Here is a 24,778-nt window from a genome sequence, read left to right as displayed (position 1 = left end):
GAGTTGTACTTACCGTGTACGCTCTAGACGGTCCACTTGCAAGCAGAAAATAAAGATATTTCTGTTGATAATTGTCGTGTTTGTATCCGCTGTCTCGCTCAAGGCCATTGCGCCCACAGATTTGAATTTTGGCGAGAGTTCAGCGTATTGACGTCATTTCCGCGGCACATGCCTGCGATGTAATACCCGCATATCTGAAACGGCAAAGTTAAGAGTAGAGTAAAATAAAGTTTTTAATCAACGCAATAATTTACAACCGTTGACCAGTCGAAATAATCGTCGAAATTTGGCGTCTGTGGCTGGAAGCAGACGCCGAGTTCGACGTTCCTCCCAAACGCCACACTCCTCGCTTTTCAGGGCTAAAAAAAAACGTATTTTTCAAAACAATGAGTTGTAATTACCTTGTACGCTCTAGACGGTCAGGTTGCAAGCTGAAAACGAAAATATTTGTCTTGTTAGTCGTCGTGTTACTAATCACTGTGTCTTGTTTGCCAGCATTGCCGCTTTCCTACTTCCTGTTGCAAGCCACGCCCAAGGATTATAATTTTGCCGCGAGTTCCGCCTATTGACGTCATGTCCGCGTCACAAGACTGCGACGTAATATTATCTAAAACTGTTTGTGCAGTATTGTGTTGTTCTGTGCGGTATCGTGTTGTTTTTTGCGGTATTGTGTTGTTCTGTGCGGTATTGTGTTCTGTGCGGTATTGTGTTCGTGTTGTTCAGTGCGGTATCGTGTTTTTCAGTCCAGTATCGTTGTGTTGTTCGTATTGTGTTGTGTTGTTCGTAATGTGTTGTGTTGTTCGTATTGTGTTGTGTTGTTCGTATTGTGTTGTGTTGTTTGTATTGCGTTGTGTTGTTCATATTGTGTTGTTCGTATTGTGTTGAGTTGTTCGTATTGTGTTGTGTTGTTCGTATTGTGTTGCCTCTAACACTTAGCCTCTAATACTTAGCCTCTAGCACCTAGAAGGTGAATAAATAAGAAGGAAGGACTCACCGGTGACATCTTCGCCCACGTCCAAGCGTTGTACCTTGTATTTTCATCCTTCTGACAGTGGAAAACATATAGCCAACAAACATCGGTGAACCTAAACAAATGAAAGAAAACTATCATTTGGCCACAACCAACATTCACAGATACAACACAATGTGACGTGCGGGGTTGAGGTTAAAGTGCTAGAGACATCCCTTTTTTTTTTTTCAATTAGAACGGAATTTGATAGAATGTATAAAGTGAACACATTTGCCGCATTGGAAATTAAAAATGGACACCGATTACTAAGAATACAGCTGAAATGAAATGCCAGTTCATCGATCGGGTCCCGCACGAAGCCAAACTGGCGGCGCCATTACTGTGACGTCACAAGTTGTACATCTGGATGTCAACAAACCCAAACAACATGGCAGATGATAGCGACAGCTCCGTTTCTAGCGGCAATATTAGCATCATTTTATCCGATTCAGAAACCTCTTTTGACGCAGAATATGATGAATCTAGCAGTTCACTTGGGCTGAGCTGAGCACATTTTCTGAATTGTGCCCCTCCCGTCACTCTGGTTAGGTTGGCATAGTAAAAAGTAAAAAGTGCTCTTGGGGGCTTTAGAGTGCCGAGTTGATCTCGGCACATGAAGACATGGCCACCTGCAACGTTTGGTTTAGGTTTTATAAGCATTTTTAATTTTATTGCTTGAATCGCATTTTCTCGACGAGCTGAGCACGTTTTCTGAATGGTGCCTCACTGTGGTTAGGTTGGCATAGTAAAAAGAGTAGAGTGCCGAGTTGACCACTGCGAATGAAGAAATGAACATCTGCAGCGTTTGGTTTAGGTTTTAGGCGCATTTTTAATTTTATTTCTTAAATCGCATTTTTTTCGACGAGCTGAGCACGTTTTCTGAATTGTGCCCCTCCCGTCACGCTTCGACATACTTTTCAAAGTCAAAGTCTCAAAGTCTCCTTTATTGTCAATTCCTCCGCATGTCAAGACACACAAAGAGATCGAAATTACGTTTCTCACTATCCCAGGGTGACAAGACAGCGTTCACAACGCACATACAAGTAAACAACACAGGAAAAATAAAACAAGAAGATGAACAATAAGAGTGATAGCCCGCTAGCCGCTCCCGATGCACAGCAGAGTCCGGAAAGATAAGACAGAGTTCACAACGCACATACAAGTAAACAACACAGGAAAAATAAAACAAGAAGATGAACAATAAGAGTGATAGCACGCTAGCCGCTCCCGATGCACAGCAGAGTCCGGAAAGATGAGTCAACCAGGCCACTGTGAACACGAGCACACAGCAGGCACGCACTGTCCGGTTCGTGGATCCTATTAGGCGAACTCAACCCATCTTGTCGTCCCGCGAACGAACGTACGCCAGGATAATGGAAGGCACGGCTAGGCGAGCTGGGTTGGCCGCAAACCTGGCCCGACGTCTCCGCGCTGGCCCCTCTTCTCTTTTTGTTTACATTCACTGAAGCTAAACACGTACAACTTGAGACGTCATGAGACGTCACTTCCGGCTGGCGGCTCGATCCGGTGAAACTCGTCTGTGCGGCAAATTTAAATTATATTTTTCAGAGCAACAGCTTCCTTTTCGTTGTTTCGAGCGGCAATTTATATTTATAAGCCCATAAGCTAACTAAAACCGATTTATACATATACCGGTGTCTCTAGCCCTTTAAAGGTTGAGTGAAGGGCCCTCGTTTTAAACTACTTTTTTGAAAAGGAGTGGGAACAAGTAAGACGTATTTATTTAATGGGAAGTAGTAAGAGCTATTGAATTTATTCTATGTATTGTATTCTATTGTATTGTATTCTGTTGTATTCTTTTGGATTGTATTCACACGAACCCCACTAAAACTTCAGCCCACAAAAACTAGCCTCTGGCACCTAGCCTCTGGCACTTAGCCTCTAACACTTAGCCTTTAACACTTAGCCTTTAACACTTAGCCTGGAAGGTGAATAAATAGGGTTAAAGGTTGAGTGAAGGGCCCTCGTCTTAAACTACTTTTTTTGAAAAGGAGTGGGAACAAGTAAGACGTATTTAATTTATTTAATGGGAAGTAGTAAGATTTATTAAATTTATTTAATCTACTTTTCTTCCCAGGCAAAATTTGATGTGCTGCAATTCCAAATTTCCAAAGTGAATGAAGGAATGAAGTCCTTTAAATTATGATTTTGTATAAATACTAGGCATAAACACAAAATCTACGGCACAAAATGGGCAGACTTTGCTTGTTTGAAGAGGACTGGTTACAAGACAGACTTTTCTGATTTATTTAATGGGAAGAAGACTTATTTAGTTTATTCAATCTATTTTTGTTCCCTGGCAAAATTGGATTTGCTGAAATTGTATTTTGCCAAATCTTGACTTGAGACCTGATAGGAAGTATTAAACGTTTAGTTAAATGAAAGCAATTTAAATTATGACTTTGTATAAATACTAGATATTAACAGAACATCTACTGCGCAAAATGGGCAGAGTTTACTTGTTTGAGAAGGAGTGGCTTATTTAAGACTAAGATTTATTTAATGTGTTTCCAAATTTCACCACATGATGGTGCCCATTTTGACTTCTTAGGACATATTAAACACTTAGCTTGTTATTATATTCAAGGTAATCAGATTTGTTTATTATTCTAATGGTCTTTTCAAAACTATTCTGGATTACTACTTTGGATCTATTCTACATTACTTGGCAACAACATACTCTGTAATAGATTAGGCAGTATAATCACATATGTTAACTTGAGAGTGCCCACACTCAATCTACAGTGGAAAACTTACAGCCAACAAACACCGTGGAACCTAAAGGAATGAAATTAAACATTAACATTTCGCCTCGACCAATATTCACACGTACAACGCAACGCGGCTACATTTCTGCTAGTGCTATTACAGCGAATGCTAGCGACATCGACAACTTTAGTCAAACTACACAAATGTAAATCTCCTTAAACACAATGAGTGTTTGTTAGAGATTTGCTCACTCCAACTTATTTCGCAAGAACCACACAAGAGACAAGCAAGTTCTTTTAGACACCAGCAGGTGGAGAGTTCACACGTTGAAGGAGTGAAGTCTGAAACTCTCCCAAATGCAAGGACATATTTATTAAGAGAAAGCGTGGGGGCATGAGTGGACTGAATAGGAAGCCCTTGTGCTCTAGTCAAAACATATCAGGGGGTGTTTTACGACCTTGTGTAGAATGGGACAAGTTATCTTATTCATTACCGGTTGCATTCCAACATAATCATACGATAAGGATACTCTGTAAAACCCTAACAGTGTTACTTACCGTGTACGCTCTGGACAGTCCAGTTGCAAGCAGAAAATAAAAATATTTCTCTTCTTAGTCGTCGTGTTACCATCCGCTGTGTGTTTGTCAATGTCGCCATTTTCCTACTTCCTGTTGCGAGCCACGCCCACGGATTTAAATTTTGGTGGAAGTTCCGCCCATTGGCGTCGTTTTCGCGTATAGCAAATCCGATTGGTTGGGAAGGGGGCGCGGTTATGCAGCCGAGGGGTCCTGTGATCAGTGGGAGGAAAAGTGTGCACGGTGTCGTCGATTTGAAATGCTGCCTTCCGATTAGCGTTGTCAGGCCAAGTTCAGCTGCGCTCTGATTGGTCAGACTGAATTTGGGCTGAGGTAGGAGGCGGGCAAAGTGGCACTTAGGTTTTAGTTTTTGAAGGCACCTTTCACTCTTGAGGTGAGCGTGTGTTGCTCTTCTGTCACTGCCATAGTCACGAGTCTTTGGTCGAGTGGTAACGTTAGTACCTCTGGTACGAAGGAACAAGTGTTCGAGACCTGCCCTTGGGCTGTACTGTGTCAATTTTCTCTCACTTCTGCATAAAGTTTGTAACTGTTTCCCCCCCCCCCCCCCCTGTAATTTGGCCTCGGAATGAGGGAACCTGTTCAAATTTGCCACACTACCTGAGCAGACCCCAGGAAGACAGAAAAAAAAACAGTCGATGTCCAGGATTCACCATTCTCAAAATAAGGGGGGGGGGGGGGGGGGGACATATCCTCACGGGGCCGCCGTGAGGATATGTTCCCCCCCTGTAATTTGGCCTAGGAATGAGGGAACCTGTTCAAATTTGCCACACTACCTGAACAGACCCCCAGGAAGACAGAAAAAAAGCCAGTCGATGTCCAGGATTCACCATTCTCAAAATAAGGGGGGGGAACATATCCTCACGGGGCCGCCATGAGGATATGTCCCCCCCCCCCCTGTAATTTGGCCTAGGAATGAGGGAACCTGTTCAAATTTGCCACACTACCTGAACAGACCCCCAGGAAGACAGAAAAAAAGCCAGTCGATGTCCAGGACTCACCGTTCTCAAAATGGGAGGGGGGCACAAATATTCACGGCTTGACATTTTTTATAGCGTTCCTGTTACAATTTTTATCCCACCACCTTTCACTTTGCTTGGGACAAAAGGAGCCTTCAGAACTGAAATTTCTTCTCAATTATTCATTCAAATCAATTCACTCAAATCATTCTCGTTATGAAAGATTTGATTACAAAATGTGTGTGGCTTTTTCTTAAATGAACACATTTGACATTGCTATAGTGTCACCTTTTAATTATATTGTGCTGTCATTTTAAAGCAAGTTAATGAATGCAACAATATTAATTTGCTTTGAAAATACCTGAGTAATAAAATGGATGGTGTTGGATTTTGTCCACAATTTAGGGAGCGCGTTATCTGCGCCTCACGGCAAAAGCCTTTGCCAATCACCTGTTATCCAATTTACTCACTGCATGCTCGTTTGATTTCTTCAGATTTAGGAAAATGCAAAGACACTGAAGCAGAAATTAGACTTACACAGATTGGTTGAGTTCAATCACAATTCTTGTTCAAAAAGCTCTGTTTTCAGGAAAGTACAATACAGCGCTGGGCCCTTCAAGAGCGGAAAGTCTCCATTCAGAAAAGGCAAAGTCCAAGGTTCTTAGATCAGTTTTATATTCAGTAGCACATTGTGGGCCGGGATTGATGGGCGATGAGTCTTCGGGGTGGGGCAAGTTCGAAGGAGAGTCTGCTTCCATGGGAGTGGTGCTGGTTATGGGCGATTCGGTGTGTAGGTAGGGGGCTGTTGGTGTGTGTGTGTGGAGGGGGGCTGTTGTCTTCTCTCCCGTCTTTCGGCCTTGGCGATCATCTTTGGCCGAGTCTTTGGGTGGCTCCTTCTGGCACCTTCTGGTTTTATCTCCACGTGACCTTCCTGTGAACATTCTTCTCCAATCTTGGACATACACTGTCGTACCTCATTCAACCATATCTTTTCTTTGTTAGGCAAACTATTTCCCTCTGTGCAGAGAGCGTTCAGTAGTAATCAAAAACTGGCGTCTAGCATTAGTCAAAACATAAGATACAATCAAGTACTGAACGGTCAAGACGACTCTGGCCGTGTCCATGATTCAGAGAAAAAACATCAGGCATGCATTCCACAGTTCCTTAAGGGTCATTAAGCTATTTAGGCAATATATCAAAAGTCATTTGTTATTTCAAAGTCCTCAGAAATATATCAGATCATAAAGTTATAAAAACCTTTCTCATCACCACTTATCAAAAATGTCTAGTTATGTCTTCTTTATTGATTTGGTGAGTAGGTATAATTATATGCTTAAAATGGTTATTTTATTTATTTAATATGTGAATATACTTGTCTGCTTATGTACTTTATTCAATGAGGTTTGAGGATATCTGTTTTTGTAGCGAGGCAGGACTTTTTGTATTTCGACCTCATTCCTTCACTCCCTCTGTTGACCTCAGTTTTACTGAGGTCACCAAAATCGTTGATGCCACCAGGGTCCCTCTGATGGCACACCACGTCCCTCTGTGGAGCCGCTACAAGTCCCTCTGTGGGGCCGCCAATGAGTGAGAAAAATAAATATAGATAAAATTCATACCCAGACATTTGTAAAAGATGGAGAGTGGAAAGGCAATTGGCCTAGATGACATCCCAGTGACAGCATGGAACTATCAAGGAGAGATGGCAGGGGAGATTCTTAAAAAGCGAGAAGTTCCCCGGAAAGGTGTTGACTTCTATTTCTTATTTCAGACCACGGCGATGCACAGAACTGTAGTAGCTACAGTGTTAAGGATCGGACAGTACAGCCAAGTGCGTGACGACGGACTTTATTGGAAGGGGATGATGGGAACAGCCGGCGCTGGAGCGGCGATCGAGCTGGAGAGGACAAACGGTTCTGCGGGGGTTTCGAATAGTCACGCGAGTCAAGTTTCTCCGGGACTGATGAGCGAAGCAGCATCAAGGGACAGACTGGCACTCGGTTCTGCGCTTGCGGCGCTGATATAGCGCTGTCCATGAACCCGTGGCAGGTGACGGTGATTCCACTGACAGGGGGGGCGTGGTCCCGTCGCAGGTGGCACCAGCACGTGACAGAACCCCCCCCCACAAGGGACGGCTCCCGACGTCCCCAGGAACCGAAAACAACAAAACAACAACACAAAAAAACAAAAAAACAAAAGGAAGGCAATACCCCGGGCGGCCAGGTGGATTGGTCAGCACACCGCTGAAACGTCCGACACCTCGCCAGACGACGGCTCGACGGGCGCGGGGGCAGAAGACCCCGGTACCGGTGGGCAAGACCTCCCCGGACCCTCACCCCTGGTCCCCTCGTCCCTCCTCGGGCGCCCGCGCCGAGGACCCGGTTGGTCCGGATGACAGCGATGGAACTCCGTGATGAGCGAACGGTCGAGTATCCAGCGGCTCGGAACCCAGGAGCGGTGCGCGTCGTCATAACCCTCCCAGTCCACGAGATATTGTAGGCCCCGACCACGCCGCCGCGATCGGAGCAGGGAGCGGACAGCGTAAGCCGGGCCTCCATCGACGAGCTGGGGCGGCGGCGGCGGAACGGGCGCCGGCGCCAACGCGCTCTCATGGATGGGCCGCACACGGGACACGTGGAACGTGGGATGAACCTTCATGGAGTCTGGAAGGAGCAGACGGACTGCGGCCGGGCCAATCACCTTCTGGATAGTTTTGGAATAATTTTAAGTAAAGCTTTGGCCTGCCAGAGCTGGAGGCCTCGCCTTTACGAGTTTATATTTTCCTTTTATCTAGGTTCTTCCTTTTATGTGATAGGGATGTCTTTTGATCCCTGTCAGCCATTTGTATCCTTCCTGTCCTTATGTTGTCTGTGTGTTTTGGTTCCCGTAAGAGTCCTTCACTAACAATGAGCGGGGCTTAATTGCATAGGTGACATGTTCTTTGTTTGATTCACAGGAACTTCATTCCTTTTATATAGATGTAGGTTTGATTCATAGATTGTAGTTTATCAGACCTGTTTTTCTTTGTTAAGGGATACATACAGTTAGAAATAGTTGCATAAAAGTTATCCCATATTTACTCAATGTTTGTTTAAGGAACTGCATACCGGTTACCTCACGTTTGCTTAATGTGTGTTGAAATGTTTAGGACAAGTTACTTATTACTATTGTGTGTTAATTACCAAGTAGATAAAGTTAGCAAAGGTCTAGTTGCATTTGTTCCACAGCAAAGCGGCAATCAACGTGCATCAGGGTATTTGTTGACCTCGAGGACAAGTCAGCCAACTGTGAAGGAAGACAGCTGCGGACGGCCTCTGCGGGGGGTCAAGAGCCAACAGCGAAGTGCTAATTCACACCACACTACATTCTTTTTCTAATCAGCGTTGCTACAGACACAATCCCCCCTCCCTTTAGTGTAGCAACGCCTCTGTAACCAGGGCAACCATAACATTAAAAAGAGGGGCACGTGGAGTAAGGACTCAGAACTGGTGGAGGTTGTAACTGAGATTGCTTGCTCTATCGTTCTCCTCGCGAGTAAACCTGTTCTGGTTGTCTTCTCCTCTTCATTCCAGCGAGTGATTTAATGTCTAATCGTATTTAGACCCAACATTTAAACGGTCCAACAAAGCGGGGCGCCAGTTTGCGGGATCCCGCTCGCAAATCCCGCGTCGAGAGCCACACACGCTGCCCCACTCTGTACTCCGGAGCCGGCGTCCCGTGCTTGTTCGCCTGGCGGGCGTAGCCTGAAACAGAGCGGAGAAGAGTGACCCGGCCCCTCGCCCAGGCACGATGACAACGGCGGACACAAGCCCAGGCCGACGGGCACGCCGCACCACGCTCCTGGTGGGCGAACAAGGGTGGCTGGTACCCGAAGACGCAGTGGAAAGGCGAAAGTCCCGTGGCCGAGCTGGGAAGGGAATTGTGAGCATACTCTACCCAGGGAAGCTGTTGAATCCACCCGCGCTGGTCCCCGGCGGCCATGCATCGGAGAGCCCTGCCCAGTTCCTGGTTCAGGCGCTCCGCTTGACCGTTGGACTGAGGGTGAAACCCCGAGGAGAGGCTGGCCGTGACGCCGAGGAGTCGGCAGAACTCCATCCAGAAGGTGGACGTGAATTGAGGTCCTCGGTCTGACACGATGTCTTGTGGAAGACCGTGGTGACAAAACACCTCCCGCACCATGATGGACGCCGTCTGCTTCGCAGATGGGAGCTTAGGCAGAGGGATGAAATGCGTCATCTTGCTAAAACGGTCTACCACCGTGAGGACCACCGTGTTTCCCTCTGAGGGGGGGAGGCCTGTGACAAGGTCAATTGAAAGGTGAGCCCAGGGACGCTGGGGAACCAGCAAGGGTTGAAGCAGCCCGGCCGGAGGACGAGTAGACGTCTTGTAGCGGTTACAGATTGAGCAGGCTCTGACGTAATCGCTGGTGTCCACTTGCCAGGTGGGCCACCAGAAACGCTGTGCCACCACGTACCTCGTGCGTGCAGCGCCGGGATGACAGGCCAGGCGTGAGTCGTGCGCCCATTGCAGCACGGCCGATCGCAGGCCTTCAGGGACGAACAGGCGACCCTCCGGGCAGTTGCTGGGGCCGGGTTGATCGCGTGATGCGGCTTCCACTTGGCGTTCAATCTCCCATGTGAGAGCCGCCACCCGAACCGAGCTCGGGAGGATAGTGGGAGGCGGACCCTGTCCCTCCTCCCCACCAGAAAACAAACGCGACAGGGCGTCCGCCTTCGCGTTACGGGAACCCGGTCTGTAGGAAAGAGAGAACTCAAACCGGTCAAAGAACAGAGCCCACCGTGCTTGTCTCGCGTTCAGTCTCTTGGCCGATCTCAGATACTCCAAGTTGCGGTGGTCGGTCCAGACAATGAACGGAGTGGTGGCGCCCTCCAGCCAATGTCGCCACTCCTCCAAAGCCAACTTGACGGCGAGGAGCTCCCGATTACCGATGTCATAGTTCCTTTCTGAGGCTGACAAACGGCGAGAAAAGAAGGCGCACGGATGGAGACGATCGTCTTGGCGGCTACGTTGAGACAACACCGCCCCGACACCCACGTCCGAGGCGTCCACTTCGACCACGAACTGTCTGTCGGGATCGGGAACTCTGAGGATGGGAGCGGATGTGAACCTCCTCTTAAGCTCCTGAAATGCCTGTTCCGCCCGTTCTGTCCATTTGTATGGGGAGGCGGGGCTGGTAAGGGCGGTGAGTGGCGCGGCCACCGTGCTGTATCCACGGATAAAACGTCGATAAAAGTTTGCGAAACCTAAGAATTGTTGCAGCCGCTTGCGTGTCTCGGGAACAGGCCATGACGTGACCGCCTCCACCTTCCCAGGGTCCATTTCGATGGATCCCTCACGCACCACGTAGCCGAGGAATTTGACAGAGGAGGCGTGGAACTCGCACTTCTCTGCCTTCACGTAGAGCGAATTCTCTAGGAGGCGTCGCAGCACCGCCCGAACATGCTTGATGTGCTCAGGAAGCGAGCGGGAGAAGATGAGGATGTCGTCCAAATAAACGAACACAAATTTGTCCAGCATGTCTCGTAACACGTCGTTTATCAGGGACTGGAAAACTGCTGGGGCGTTGGTGAGCCCAAACGGAACCACCAAGTACTCGTAGTGTCCGCTCGGGGTGTTGAAAGCTGTCTTCCACTCGTCTCCCTCCCGGATGCGGATCAGGTGGTAGGCGTTGCGAAGATCCAGCTTTGTGAAGATGGTGGCACCCTGAAGGCTCTCAAAGGCGGAAGAAAGAAGAGGCAGAGGGTATCGGTTCTTTACAGTGATCTCGTTTATTCCCCGGTAGTCGATACACGGGCGGAGCGTGCCCTCCTTCTTCTTCACGAAGAAAAACCCCGCTCCCGCAGGTGAAGAGGACGGCCGTATGATACCGGCTGCCAGGGACTCCCGGATGTATTCCTCCATAGCCCGGCGCTCAGGAGCGGACAGGGAGTAGACGCGTCCCTTGGGAGGGAAGGTGCCGGGCAAGAGGTCGATGGCGCAATCGTAGGACCGGTGTGGAGGAAGAGAAGCGGCCCTGGCTTTACTAAAAACCTCCTTGAGTTCGTGATAAACTGCTGGGACATTGGAGATGTCGGGACTGTACCTGGGCGGGGCTCTGCCAAGTGGGCTGGTGGCCGCCTTCAGGCACACTCGATGGCAGCGGTCGCTCACTGCCGTACCACCCCCAGCCCCCAGTCCAGCACCGGGTTGTGCTGCCGCAACCAAGGGTGCCCCAGGATGAGCTGCTGTCCTGGGAGGGAAAGAAGAAAAAACTGGATGGTCTCGTGGTGATTGCCGGAGAGCATTACCTTAACCGGTTCCGTCACGAAAGCCACCTCGCCAATCAGACGGCCATCAATGGTACGCGCGGGAATGGACGGGCTCAGCGGGAGGAAGCCGACACCCCACTGACGCGCCAGGCTAATGTCCATGATGTTCCCCTCCGCGCTGGAATCCACCAAGGCCGCCACGTTCTGGTCGCCCGCCGCAAGCTGGACACGTGCCTGTAGCGTGAGCGTGCTGGGACTGGGAGAGCCGGTGCTGGTCGAGCTCACGCGGATCCCCCCGACGCCGCGTGAGCTCCGGCCTTTTAACGGGCACCCTGCCACCCGATGGCCCCCCTCCCCACAGTAAAAACACAAGCCCAGCGAAAGGCGTCGACGGTGCTCCTCCGAGGGAACCCGAGCCCCTCCCAGATCCATGGGCTCGGCGGGTGGTGTGGTTGACGGGTCCCCAGCAGACGGAGGAATGTGGCCACGCGGATTCCGCGGGGACCTCCTCTCCCGATCGCGCCGCCGCGTCCGGATCCGCCGGTCTACTCGGGCCGCCAAGTCCATCGCGCCCTTCAGGGTTCGCGGGCGATCGTAAGACACCAGTTCGCCTTTCATATACTCGGCGAGGCCGTTTAGGAATGTGCTAACGAGCGCTGGTGCGTTCCATCCGCTGCTGCCGGCCAACGTCTGGAACTTAAGGGCGTACTCCGCGACCGATCGGCTACCTTGACGCAGCGTCGCCAGTTCCTCGGCGGCGTCTTCGGCGGCGGATCCCAGGTCGAACAGGCAGAGCAATTCCTCTGCGAAGGCGTCGAAGGAATCGCATGCCGGGGCCATCCTTTCATACTCTGCCAAACCCCATAGCCGCGCCTCGCCCGTGAGGTGGGTTAGGACGAACCCGACCTTGGCTGATTCTGACGCAAACGTGACGGGCTGGAGGCTGAACATTATGCGACAGTTGGTCACAAACGCCCTCACGTGCTTGGGATCGCCGTTGAACTTTTCGATGTTGCCGAGGCGGGGCTCCGGGACGTCCACGAGCCTCCTGGCCTCGGCAGACGGGCGGTGCTGGGGTGCCGTGACAGCCGGGGACGCAGCCACCGACAGTCTCTGGAGGGCTTGGGCCATCTCCTGCTGCTGCAGCTGTTGTTGCTGACCAACCTCGATCAGGTTCCGGATGTCGGCGGACAGGCTGCTGATGGCGGTCTCGGCTCGCTCCAGTCGGCTCAATGCCGTCTCGTCGTTCGCTGACTGCATAGCGTTGGCCAGTCTGTACTGTTAAGGATCGGACAGTACGGCCAAGTGCGTGACGACGGACTTTATTGGAAGGGGATGATGGGAACAGCCGGCGCTGGAGCGGCGATCGGGCTGGAGAGGACAAACGGTTCTGCGGGGGTTTCGAATAGTCAAGCGAGTCAAGTTTCTCCGGGACTGATGAGCGAAGCAGCATCAAGGGACAGACTGGCACTCGGTTCTGCGCTTGCGGCGCTGATATAGCGCTGTCCATGAACCCGTGGCAGGTGACGGTGATTCCACTGACAGGGGGGGCGTGGTACCGTCGCAGGTGGCACCAGCACGTGACATCAAGGTTCTTCTACTAACCTATAAATCACTGCATGGCTTAGCGCCTTCATATCTCGTCGACCTAGTCGTTCCTTATGTTCCGTCTCGTAACCTTCGTTCGCAAAACTCTAGTCTTTTAGTTACACCGAGGGCCAAGAAAATGTCTGCAGGTTCTGGAGCATTCTCTAATCGGGCTCCAGAACTTTGGAATGCTTTACCAATGGATATTAGAACTACTACCTCAGTAGAAACATTTAAGACACGCTTAAAGCCTATGAGATGGCCTTTAACTAACTTGGATTGGCCGATTTGGACGGGGTTTGTGTTGTTCTCTCTGCCCACCCGCTCTCTGGCCGGGGAGGGGGTTAGGTGGCGCAAAAGCTGATAGCGGCTAGCTGGATTCTCGGGGACCAATTCAGGATGAAGAAACTGCAGCTCAACCTCCTTGAAGACACCACCAGGACAATCGAGGGCACCTCCGACATCCATTTTTTTTCATTGATTTTCATATATTATGTATTACTTGTGCCCTCTCTGCATCCATTACAACCTGGTGATCCTGAAAGGGGGATCCTTCCATCTGTGGTCCCTTCTCAAGGTTTCTCATTTTCCCCTGGCAGGGTTTTTTTGAGTTTTTCCTTGCCCTTTTGGGAGCTTATGATCAGGGGATGCTTTGAGAATAATTGTCAATTTTTTGGCTATGTGAAGCCCTTTGAGACTCTTTGTGATTTAGGGCTATACAAATAAACTTCACTTGACTTGACTTAATCCGGTCGGCTGGAGCTATTTTCGGCCACCTGGCGCGTGCGCACGGCCTCCCGGTGGTCCCGGGTGGCGTGCGTGAGTTCGCCGGCCGACGGAAGTGGAATGAGGCTCCGCGATCTCCTCCGCGGTGCTTATAAACATCCGATACGCTCGGCGGGAGCTACTTTCAGCCACTTGGCGCATGTGCACGGCCTCCCGGTTGTTCCGGGCGGCGTGTACGAGTGTGCTGGCCGCTGGAAGTCAAATGAGGCTCCGCAATCTCCTCGGCGGTGCTTATAAACAGCCGGTCCGCTAGGTGGGAGCTTATTTCGGCCATTTGGTGCGTGCGCACAGCCTCCCGGTGGAGCCGGGCGGCGTGCGCGAGTGTGATGGCCGCTGGAAGTGCAATGAGGCTCCACAATCTCCTCCGCAGTGCTTATAAACAGCCGATCCACTAGGCGGAAGCTTATTTCGGCCACTTGGCGCGTGCCCACAGCTTCCGGGTTGTTCCGGGTGGCGTGCGCGAGTGTGCTGGCCACTGGAAAAGCAATGAGGCTCCGCAATCTCCTCCGCAGTGCTTATAAACAGCCGATCCACTAGGCGGGAGCTTATTTCGGCCACTTGGCGCGTGCCCACGGCCTCCGGGTTGTTCCGGGTGGCGTGCGCGAGTGTGCTGGCCGCTGGAAGTGCAATGAGGCTCCGCAATCTCCTCCACAGTGCTTATAAACAGCCGATCCGCTGGGCGGGAGCTTATTTCGGCCACTTGGCGCGTGCGCACGGCCTCCCGGTGGAACCGGGAAGCGTGCGCGAGTGTGCTGGCCGCTGATAGTGCAATGAGGCTCCGCGATCTCCTCCGCGGTGCTTATAAACAGCCGATCCACTAGGCGGGAGCTTATTTCGGCCACTTGGCGCGTGCCCACTGCCTCCGGGTTGTTCCGGGCGGCGTGCGCGAGTGTGCTGGGCGCTGGAAGTGCAATGAGGCTCTGCGATCTCCTCCGCGGTGCTTATAAACAGCCGATCCGCTAGGCGGGACCTTATTTCGGCCACTTGGCGCGTGCGCACGGCCTCCCGGTGGAACCGGAAAGCTTGCGCGAGTGTGCTGGCGGCTGATAGTGCAATGAGGCTCCGCGATCTCCTCCGCGGTGCTTATAAAAAGCCGATCCGCTAGGCGGGAGCTTATTTCGGCCACTCGGCGCGTGCGCACGGCCTCCCGGTTGTTCCGGGCGGCGTGCGCGAGTGTGCTGGCCGCTGGAAGTGGAATGAGGGTCCGCGATCTCCTCCGCGGTGCTTATAAACAGCCGATCCGCTAGGCGGGAGCTTATTTCGGCCACTTGGCGTATGCGCACAGCCTCCCGGTTGTTCCGGGCGGCGTGCGCGACTGTGCTGGCCGCTGGAAGTCAAATGAGCCTCCGCGATCTCCTCCGTGGTGCTTATAAACAGCCGATCCGCTCGGCGGGAGCAAATTTCGGCCACGTGGCGCGTGCGCACGGTCTCCCGGTGGTGCCAGGCGGAGTGTGCGAGTGTGCTGGCCGCTGGAAGTGGGATGAGGCTCCGCGATCTCCTCAGCGGTGCTTATAAACATCCGATACGCTCGGCGGGAGCTATTTTCGGCCACTTGGCGCATGTGCACGGCCTCCCGGTTGTTCCGGGCGGCGTGCGCGAGTGTGCTGGCCGCTGGAAGTCAAATGAGGCTCCGCGATCTCCTCCGCGGTGCTTATAAACAGCCGATCCGCTAGGCGGGAGCTTATTTCGGCCACATGGCGTATGCGCACGGCCTCCCGGTTGTCCCGGGCGGCGTGCGTGACTGTGCTGGCCGCTGGAAGTCAAATGAGGCTCCGCGATCTCCTCCGTGGTGCTTATAAACAGCAGATCCGCTCGGCGGGAGCAATTTTCGGCCACGTGGCGCGTGCACACGGCCTCCCGGTGGTGCCAGGCGGCGTGCGCGAGTGTGCTGGCCGCTGGAAGTGGAATGAGGCTCCGTGATCTCCTCCGCGGTGCTTATAAACATCCGTTACGCTCGGCGGGAGCTCTTTTCGGCCACTTGGCGCATGCGCACGGCCTCCCGGTTGTTCCGGGCGGCGTGCGCGAGTGTGCTGGCTGCTGGAAGTCAAATGAGGCTCCGCAATCTCATCGGCGGTGCTTATAAACAGCCGATCCGCTAGGCGGGAGCTTATTTTGGCCACTTGGCGCGTGTGCACGTCCTCTCGGTTGTTCCGGGCGGCGTGCGCGAGTGTGCTGGCCGCTGGAAGTCAAATGAGGCTCCGCAATCTCCTCGGCGGTGCTTATAAACCGCCGATCCGCTACGTGGGAGCTTATTTCGGCCACTTGGTGCGTGCGCACGGCCTCCCGGTTGTTCCGGGCGGCGTGCGCGAGTGTGCTGGCCGCTGGAAGTGCAATGAGGCTCCGCGATCTCCTCCGCGGTGCTTATAAAAAGCCGATCCGCTAGGCGGGAGCTTATTTCGGCCACTCGGCGCGTTCGCACGGCCTCCGGGTTGTTCCGGGTGGCGTGCGCGAGTGTGCTGGCCGCTGGAAGTGCAATGAGGCTCTGCGATCTCCTCCGCGGTGCTTATAAACAGCCGATCCGCTAGGCGGGAGCTTATTTTGCGGAGCCTCATTGCACTTCCAGCGGCCAGCACACTTGTGCACGCCGCCCGGTTCCATCGGGAGGCCGTGCGCACGCGCCAAGTGGCCGAAATAAGCTCCCGCCGAGCGTATCCGATGTTTATAAGCACCGTGGAGGAGATCGCGGAGGCTCATTCCACTTCCAGCGGCCAGCAGACTCGCGCACGCCGCCTGGCACCACCAGGAGTTTAACTAAGCGTTTAATACTTCCTATCAGGTCTCAAGTCAAGATTTGGCAAAATACAACTTCAGCAAATCCAATTTTGCCAGGGAACAAAAATAGATTAAATAAACTAAATAAGTCTTCTTCCCATTAAATAAATGAGAAAAGTCTGTCTTGTAACCAGTCCTCTTCAAACAAGTAAAGTCTGCCCATTTTGTGCCGTAGATGTTGTGTCTATGCCTCGTATTTATACAAAATCATAATTTAAACGACTTCATTTCTTCATTCACTTTGGAAATTTGGAATTGCAGCAAATCGAATTTTGCCAGGGAACAAAAATAGATCAATTAAACTAAATAAGTCTTCTTCCCATTAAATACATTTAAAAAGTCTCTCTTGTAACCAGTCCTTTTCAAACAAGTAAAGTCTGCCCATTTTGTGCCGTAGATTTTGTGTTTATGCCTAGTATTTATACAAAATCATAATTTAAAGGACTTCATTCCTTCATTCACTTTGATAATTTGGAATTGCAGCACATCAACTTTTGCCTGGGAAGAAAAGTAGATTAAATAAATTTAATAAGTCTTACTACTTCCCATCAAATAAATTAAATGTCTTACTTGTTCCCACTCCTTTTCAAAAAAGTAGTTTAAAACGAGGGCCCATCACTCAACCTTTAACCCTATTTATTCACCTTCTAGGCTAAGTGTTAAAGGCTAAGTGTTAAAGGCTAAGTGTTAGAGGCTAAGTGCCAGAGGCTAGTTTTTGTGGGCTGAAGTTTTAGTGGGGTTAGTGTGAATACAATCCAAAAGAATACAACAGAATACAATACAATAGATTACAATACATACAATAAATTAAATAGCTCTTACTACTTCCCATTAAATAAATTAAATATGTCTTACTTGTTCCCACTCATTTTCTAAAAAGTAGTTTAAAACGAGGGCCCTTCACTCAACCTTTGACCTCAACCCCGCACGTCACATTGTGTTGTATCTGTGAATGTTGGTTGTGGCCAAATGATAGTTTTCTTTCATTCGTTTAGGTTCCACTGTATTTGTTGGCTATATGTTTTCCACTGTCAGAAGGATGAAAATACAAAGTACAACGCTTGGACGTGGGTGAAGACGTCACCGGTGAGTCCTTCCTTCCTATTTATTCACCTTCTAGGTGCTAGAGGCTAAGTTATAGAAGTTAAGTGTTAGAGGCCAAGTGTTAGAGGCAACACAATACGAACAACACAACACAATACGAACAACTCAAAACAATACGAACAACACAATATGAACAACACAACACAATACGAACAACACAACACAATACGAACAACACAACACATTACGAACAACACAAAACAATACGAACAACACAACGATACTGGACTGAAAAACACGATACCGCAGTGAACAACACAATACCGCAATGAACAACACCATGCCGCACTGAACAACACCATGCTGCACTGAACAACACCTTGCCGTACTGAACAACACCTTGCCGCACTGAACACCTTGCCGCAATGAACAACACCATGCCGCAATGAACAACACCATGCCGCACTGAACAACACCATCCCGCACTGAACAACACCATGCCGCAATGAACAACACCATGCCGCACTGAAGAACACCATGCCGCACTGAACAAAACCATGCCGCACTGAACAACACCATCCCGGACTGAACAGCACCATCCCGCACTGAACACCATCCCGCACTGAACAACACCATGCCGCACTGAACAACACCATGCCGCACTGAACAACACCATGCCGCACTGAACAACACCATGCCACACTGAACAACACCATGCCGCACTGAACAACACCATGCCGCACTGAACAACACCATGCCGCACTGAACAACACCATGCCGCCATGAACAACAGGGTGCCGCACTGAACAACACCTTGCCGCACTGAACAACACCTTGCCGCACTGAACACCTTGCCGCAATGAACAACACCATGCCGCAATGAACAACACCATGCCGCAATGAACAACACCATCCCGCACTGAACAACACCATGCCGCAATGAACAACACCATGCCGCAATGAACAACACCATGCCGCACTGAACAACACCATGCCACACTGAACAACACCATGCCGCACTGAACAACACCATCCCGCACTGAACTACACCATGCTGCACTGAACAACACCATGCCACACTGAACAACACGACGCCACACTGAACAACACGACGCCACACTGAACAACACGACGCCGCACTGAACAACACGACGCCGCATTGAACAACACGACGCCGCACTGAACAACACCATGCCGCACTGAACAACACCATGCCGCACTGAACAACACCATGCCGCACTGAACAACACCATGCCGCACTGAACAACAACATCCCGCACTGAACAACACCATGCCGCACTGAACAACACCATGCCGCACTGAACAACACCATGCCGCACTGAACAACACCATGCCGCACTGAACAACACCATGCCGCACACAGCGGTTAGTAACACGACGACTAACAAGACAAATATTTTCGTTTTCAGCTTGCAAAATTTACCGTCTAGAGCGTACAAGGTAATTACAACTCATTGTTTGGAGAAACACGTTTTTTTTTAGCCCTGAAAAGCGAGGGAGTGTGGCGTTTGGGAGGAACGTCGAACTCGGCATATTCACATGCAGGGCACTCTTGAACCAGAAGAGAGCGCCACAAAAAACGGTCGTTGCCCCAAACGCGCACTAAAAAGGGTCAGAATAACAAGAGTCCAAACGGCCAGCCGGGGCCACCCGTCCATCCATTTCTTCAGGGGGGAAAAATCGGAGTCACCGGTGAGTACATTTTGCATTTACCACTGCTTTTCTGCTTCTGTCTTCAAGTGTGTGGCATCCTGCGACCAAAGATTCAGCCAACCCCAAAGCGGTTGACCTCAACGTCCCACCACCATGCCTACCAGAGCAGGTGACGTGATGCTTTGGACATCCTTCCGTCTCATATGCCCAAAAGTACTCTTTGCCACATCTGCGGAAATACGGTGTCTTTTCAAAGGTGCAAATAAATCCAGCGTGGGCGGAACACGCACGTCTTCGGTTTTTCCCGCTTTGTTTGTGTGACAGCTGTTGTGAAAATTTTATACAAATGAAGTTGTATAGTACAGGTTTGGCCAAACCGCAACTCCCGAACCGCATGCGGCTCTTTGCTTGGATTCATGCGGCTCTTTTATGTTCATATCAACATTTGTGTGTGTGTGTGTGTGGGGGGGGGGGGGTTGTGCGTGTTGGCTTCACTTGAGTTCAATTTGGTATTTTCGTCAAAAGCGCATGTGGTGAAATTCCGCAAAGTAGGATGGGCAAACACATTCTGTTAGGGTTTTCCAGGTTATCTTGATCCTATGATTATGTTGGAATGTAACCTGTAATAATTAAACTCGCCTGTCCTGTCTTAACAAAAGTAGTAAAACAAAGTGCTAAGATCTTTTGAACTGATTGACTAGCTGCAGAGGAAGCAATCAAAGTTGTTTTGTTCACACAACATCGTGAAGGACCCCCTGCTGTGCTTTGATCAGCCAGGGGCTTCGGCCATTTGTCTACTCTGACCCCCACTCTCAACCCCCACTCTTTTTTTCTCTATAAAAATGCTCCTGCACGAGGCCTGAGTCAGACCTCCATTTCGATCATCGCTGCACGCACAGCGACGAATGGACTCTCCACCTGCAGGTGTCCAAAAGGACTTACTTGTCTCCCGTGTGGTTCTTGCAAAATAAGTTGGAGTGAGCAAATCTCTAACACATTCCAGTAAACTATTAGTGTCAATTGGGCTCTCAAAATGGCAGGGAAAAGATGCACAGCAAAACGAAAATATGTAGATGAACACAGGACGTTTTTATGAGAGTGGGAAAGCTTCTATATTTTGTTGAACGTGATGCAAACCATTCTACCTGATATGTCAGACCTCAGCGCATTTCAAAGATTCAAATCTTCAGCGCCATGCACTTCAGCTCACTCCATGCTAACATTGATAAGGGGTCGAACCCACAACATCATGCTTAAGAGGTGGACATGTATAAAAGAAAAGGATCTGCAGACAAAACAAGTGAGGCAGAATATTGAGGTTTTTCTCGCGAGGAGTGCATTCAGATTTACAGCAATCTGACTACACTAAAAATCTGTTTGCACTCTTCGCTCTTTTTATTTGGAATGCCCTACCCACAATGTGAGACTTGCCCCTAATAGGTGGGGAGAAGGCGTGGGCTTTGTCTCATTAGAGAAGAAACAAGATTCTATGTGAACCAAGAAGTCACGGACAAGATGCCATGAGAAACGAATGCAAGGACAAAATGCTACGTGAAACAAGAAGTCACAGACAAGACGCCATGAGAAAAGAATGCAAGGACAAAATGCCATGTGCAGACATCAACAAAATAGATTGAGCTATCAACAACTTTCTTGGATTCCCAGAGGTGTAGAAGGTCAGGAAGCTCCAGACAGCATCGTTTGACTTGTTGACTGGTGGACGTCTGCAAGGCGAAACAGTAAGCATTCTGTGCAATAATCTTATTAATAGGTACTCATTAGAGAACGCATGATAACATATATATATACAATTTATCTAACACTAACCAGTGCGCCATTATGTCAACGCGTAATAACTAAGTCTGCTGATCAAAACAGCGGTTACTATATGACGTCGCTACGTCGTGGTCACGTGACGCAGACAAGACGTCAATGGGCGGAACTTCTGCCGAAATTAAAATCCGTGGGCAGAGTTAACTTGTTTAAAAGGGAGTGGGCAGAAGAAATATTTAATTTATTTAAATCTATTTTGAGTGCACACCATTATGTCAATGCATAACAACTGTAAATCTACTAAACAAAACAGCGGTTGCTATATGTCATCTGCCACGTTGTGGTCACGTGACAGACGTGACGTCGATGGGCGGAACTTCCGCCGGAATTCAAATCCGCGGGGAGAGTTAACTTGTTTAAAAGGGAGTGGGCAGAAGAATTATTTAATTTATTTAAATCTATTTGGAGTGCACAGCATTATGTCAATGCATAACAACTGTAAATCTACTAAACAAAACAGCGGTTGCTATATGACATCTGCCACGTTGTGGTCACGTGACAGACGTGACGTCGATGGGCGGAACTTCCGCCGGAATTCAAATCCGCGGGGAGAGGTTAGGGTTAGGGTTAGGATTATGTAAGGAGTTCCTCCCCCAAAGGAGAGGAGCAAAGGCACGGTCCTACCAACCACGCCCACGTCCCACAACCAGCCCCAGAGCACCCTGTCCGTCGTGGCTGCGCCAGCCATGCTGGTCAGGCCAAAGTGGGCTTATTAAACAAGTATTTGTGTTGTAATTGTTGTTTGTTTTTGATTTTACTTTGCCTATCCGGTCGCCTTTTTTATATAAGTAATAAATGAGTTTCGACTTGGCATGATCGATTGACAGCTGTACTTGCGTTCAAATTAGTCGTACCTCGCACTTAATTCATCAACTCCCCTATCTGGGTGGAGCGAGAGCATCTTGCTCTGTGCGGCATCCATGCGCTCTCCTATCTGGGTAGAGCGTGGGTAAATTATAATTTTGCGTCTAAATGTTTTCCTGTCGGCGCTAGTTTGCGCTCTCTTTTATTTCCTCCATGTTTCGGCATCTTTTGTGCCTTCCTCAGGTCTGGCACACGGGAATTGCAGCTAAATTTAGTTGTATTGCATGTGGAGCTGTTTCCTCCTTCATGGCCGCATTGAGACTGAGTTTCCTGCTTTGAGCGGTCCTTATATAGTTTCATGTCAGCAATTTGCGTTTCGTTAAGGATAATTTCCCATCTACTTATTTTAGCTTATTAACTTGTTGTTTTCGCTCTTGTGTATTTCTGTTTCTTTTCTTGCAGGCACCGATTGGGCATGAATATGTCATCTCGGCATAGGTAAGTATAACTGTGTGTTTCCTTGTTTCAGGTTTGTATCAGGTAAGTATTGTTTTTTTTGATAGTGTAAATATTTACTTCCAACCACTTTTTAATTTATATTCAATTTTGTGTTTATGTTCAAATTTTTGACTTCTTAATTTCCAATTTTTGACTTACAGGTTGAGATTTTTTTCATATTGGGAGTCAGGGAGGGATTTGGATTAGGGTTAGGGTTAGGGTTGGGGTTAGGGTTAGGGTTAGGGTTAGGGTAGGATCGGTTTAGGGGACAGCGCACAGACGTAGCAGGAGCTCAATGGAAACTGGAAACGTGGGGGGCAGTGGAGGTGGCACAGGCGAGTTAGAATTATGTAAGGAGTTCCTCCCCCGAAGGAGAGGAGCAAAGGCACGGTCCTACCATCCACGCCCACGTCCCACAACCAGCCCCAGAGCAACCTGTCCGTCGTGGCTGCGCCAGCCATGCTGGTCAGGCCAAATTGGGCTTAATAAAAAAGTATTTGTGTTGTAATTGTTGTTTGTTTTTGATTTTACTTTGCCTATCCGGTCGCCTTTGTTATATAAGTAATAAATTAGTCTCGACTTGGCATGATAGAATGACAGCTGTACTTACGTTCAAATTAGTCGTACCTCGCACTTAATTCATCAACTCCCCTATCTGGGTGGAGCGAGAGCATCTTGCTCTGTGCGGCATCCATGCGCTCTCCTATCTGGGTAGAGCGTGGGTAAATTATAATTTTGCGTCTAATTGTTTTCCTGTCGGCGCTATTTTGCGCTCCCTTTCATTTCCTCCGTGTGGCCATCGACAACGTTCCGGCATCTTTTGTGCCTTCCTAAGGTCTGGCACATGGAAATTGCAGCTAAATTTAGTTTTATTGCATGTGGAGCTGTTTCCTCCTTCATGGCCGCATCGAGACTGAGTTTCCTGCTTTGAGCGGTCCTTATATAGTTTCATGTCAGCAATTTGCGTTTCGTTCCAGATAATTTCCCATCTACTTATTTTAGCTTATTATTTTGTTGTTTTCGCTCTTGTGTATTTCTGTTTCTTTTCTTGCAGGCACCGATTGGGCTTGAATATGTGATCTCGGCATAGGTAAGTATAACTGTGTGTTTCCTTGTTTCAGGTTTGTATCAGGTAAGTATTGTTTTTTTGATAGTGTAAATATTTACTTCCAACCACTTTTTAGTTTATATTCAATTTTGTGTTTATGTTCAAATTTTTGACTTCTTAATTTCCAATTTTTGACTTACAGGTTGAGATTTTTTTCATATTGGGAGTCAGGGAGGGATTTGGATTAGGGTTAGGGTTAGGATTAGGGTTTGGGGTTAGGTTAGGGTTAGGGTAGGATCGGTTTAGGGGACAGCGCACAGACGTAACAGGAGCTCAATGGAAACTGGAAACGTGGGGGGCAGTGGAGGTGGCACAGGCGAGTTAGGATCATGTAAGGAGTTCCTCCCCCGAAGGAGAGGAGCAAAGGCACGGTCCTACCATCCACGCCCACGTCCCACAACCAGCCCCAGAGCTGCCTGTCCGTCGTGGCTGCGCCAGCCATGCTGGTCAGGCCAAATTGGGCTTAATAAACAAGTATTTGTGTTGTAATTGTTGTTTGTTTTTGATTAGGTAAAGAGTTCCTCCCCCGAAGGAGAGGAACAAAGGCACGGTCCTACCATCCTGGCCCGCACCCCACAACCAGCTACAGAGCATCTTGCCCGTTGCGGCCGCGCCCGCCATGCTGGCCAGGACTAATTAGGGCTTAATAAAGATCGTTTTTGACCTTGAACACGTGTTTGTGCTTATTGTATGTTTGTTTTTGATTGCACTTTACCTATCCGGTCGCCTTTGTTATATAATTAATAAGTGAGTCTCGATTTGGCATGTAAGATTGACAGCTGCGCTTGCGTTCAACTAAATATTCATACCTCACACCTAATTCATCGACTCCCCTATCTGGGTGGAGCGAGAGCATCTTGCTCTGTGCGGCATCCATGCGCTCTCCTATCTGGGTAGAGCGTGGGTAAATTACTATTTGTTTCCAATTGGTTTTGTACCGGCGTCATTTTGCGCTAAATTTTGTTCATCTGTGTGGCCATCGACAACGTTTCGGCATCTTTTGTGCCTTCTTCAGGTCTGGCACACAGGAATTGCATCTAAATTTAGTTTAGTTTCATCACATGGGGAGCTGCTTCCTCCTCCACGGCCGCATCGAGACTGAGAGCTCCTGC

This window comes from Syngnathus scovelli, unplaced genomic scaffold (assembly GCF_024217435.2).
Source record: "Syngnathus scovelli strain Florida unplaced genomic scaffold, RoL_Ssco_1.2 HiC_scaffold_52, whole genome shotgun sequence".
Taxonomy (NCBI): domain Eukaryota; kingdom Metazoa; phylum Chordata; class Actinopteri; order Syngnathiformes; family Syngnathidae; genus Syngnathus; species Syngnathus scovelli.
Note: the sequence above shows the minus strand (reverse complement) of the source record.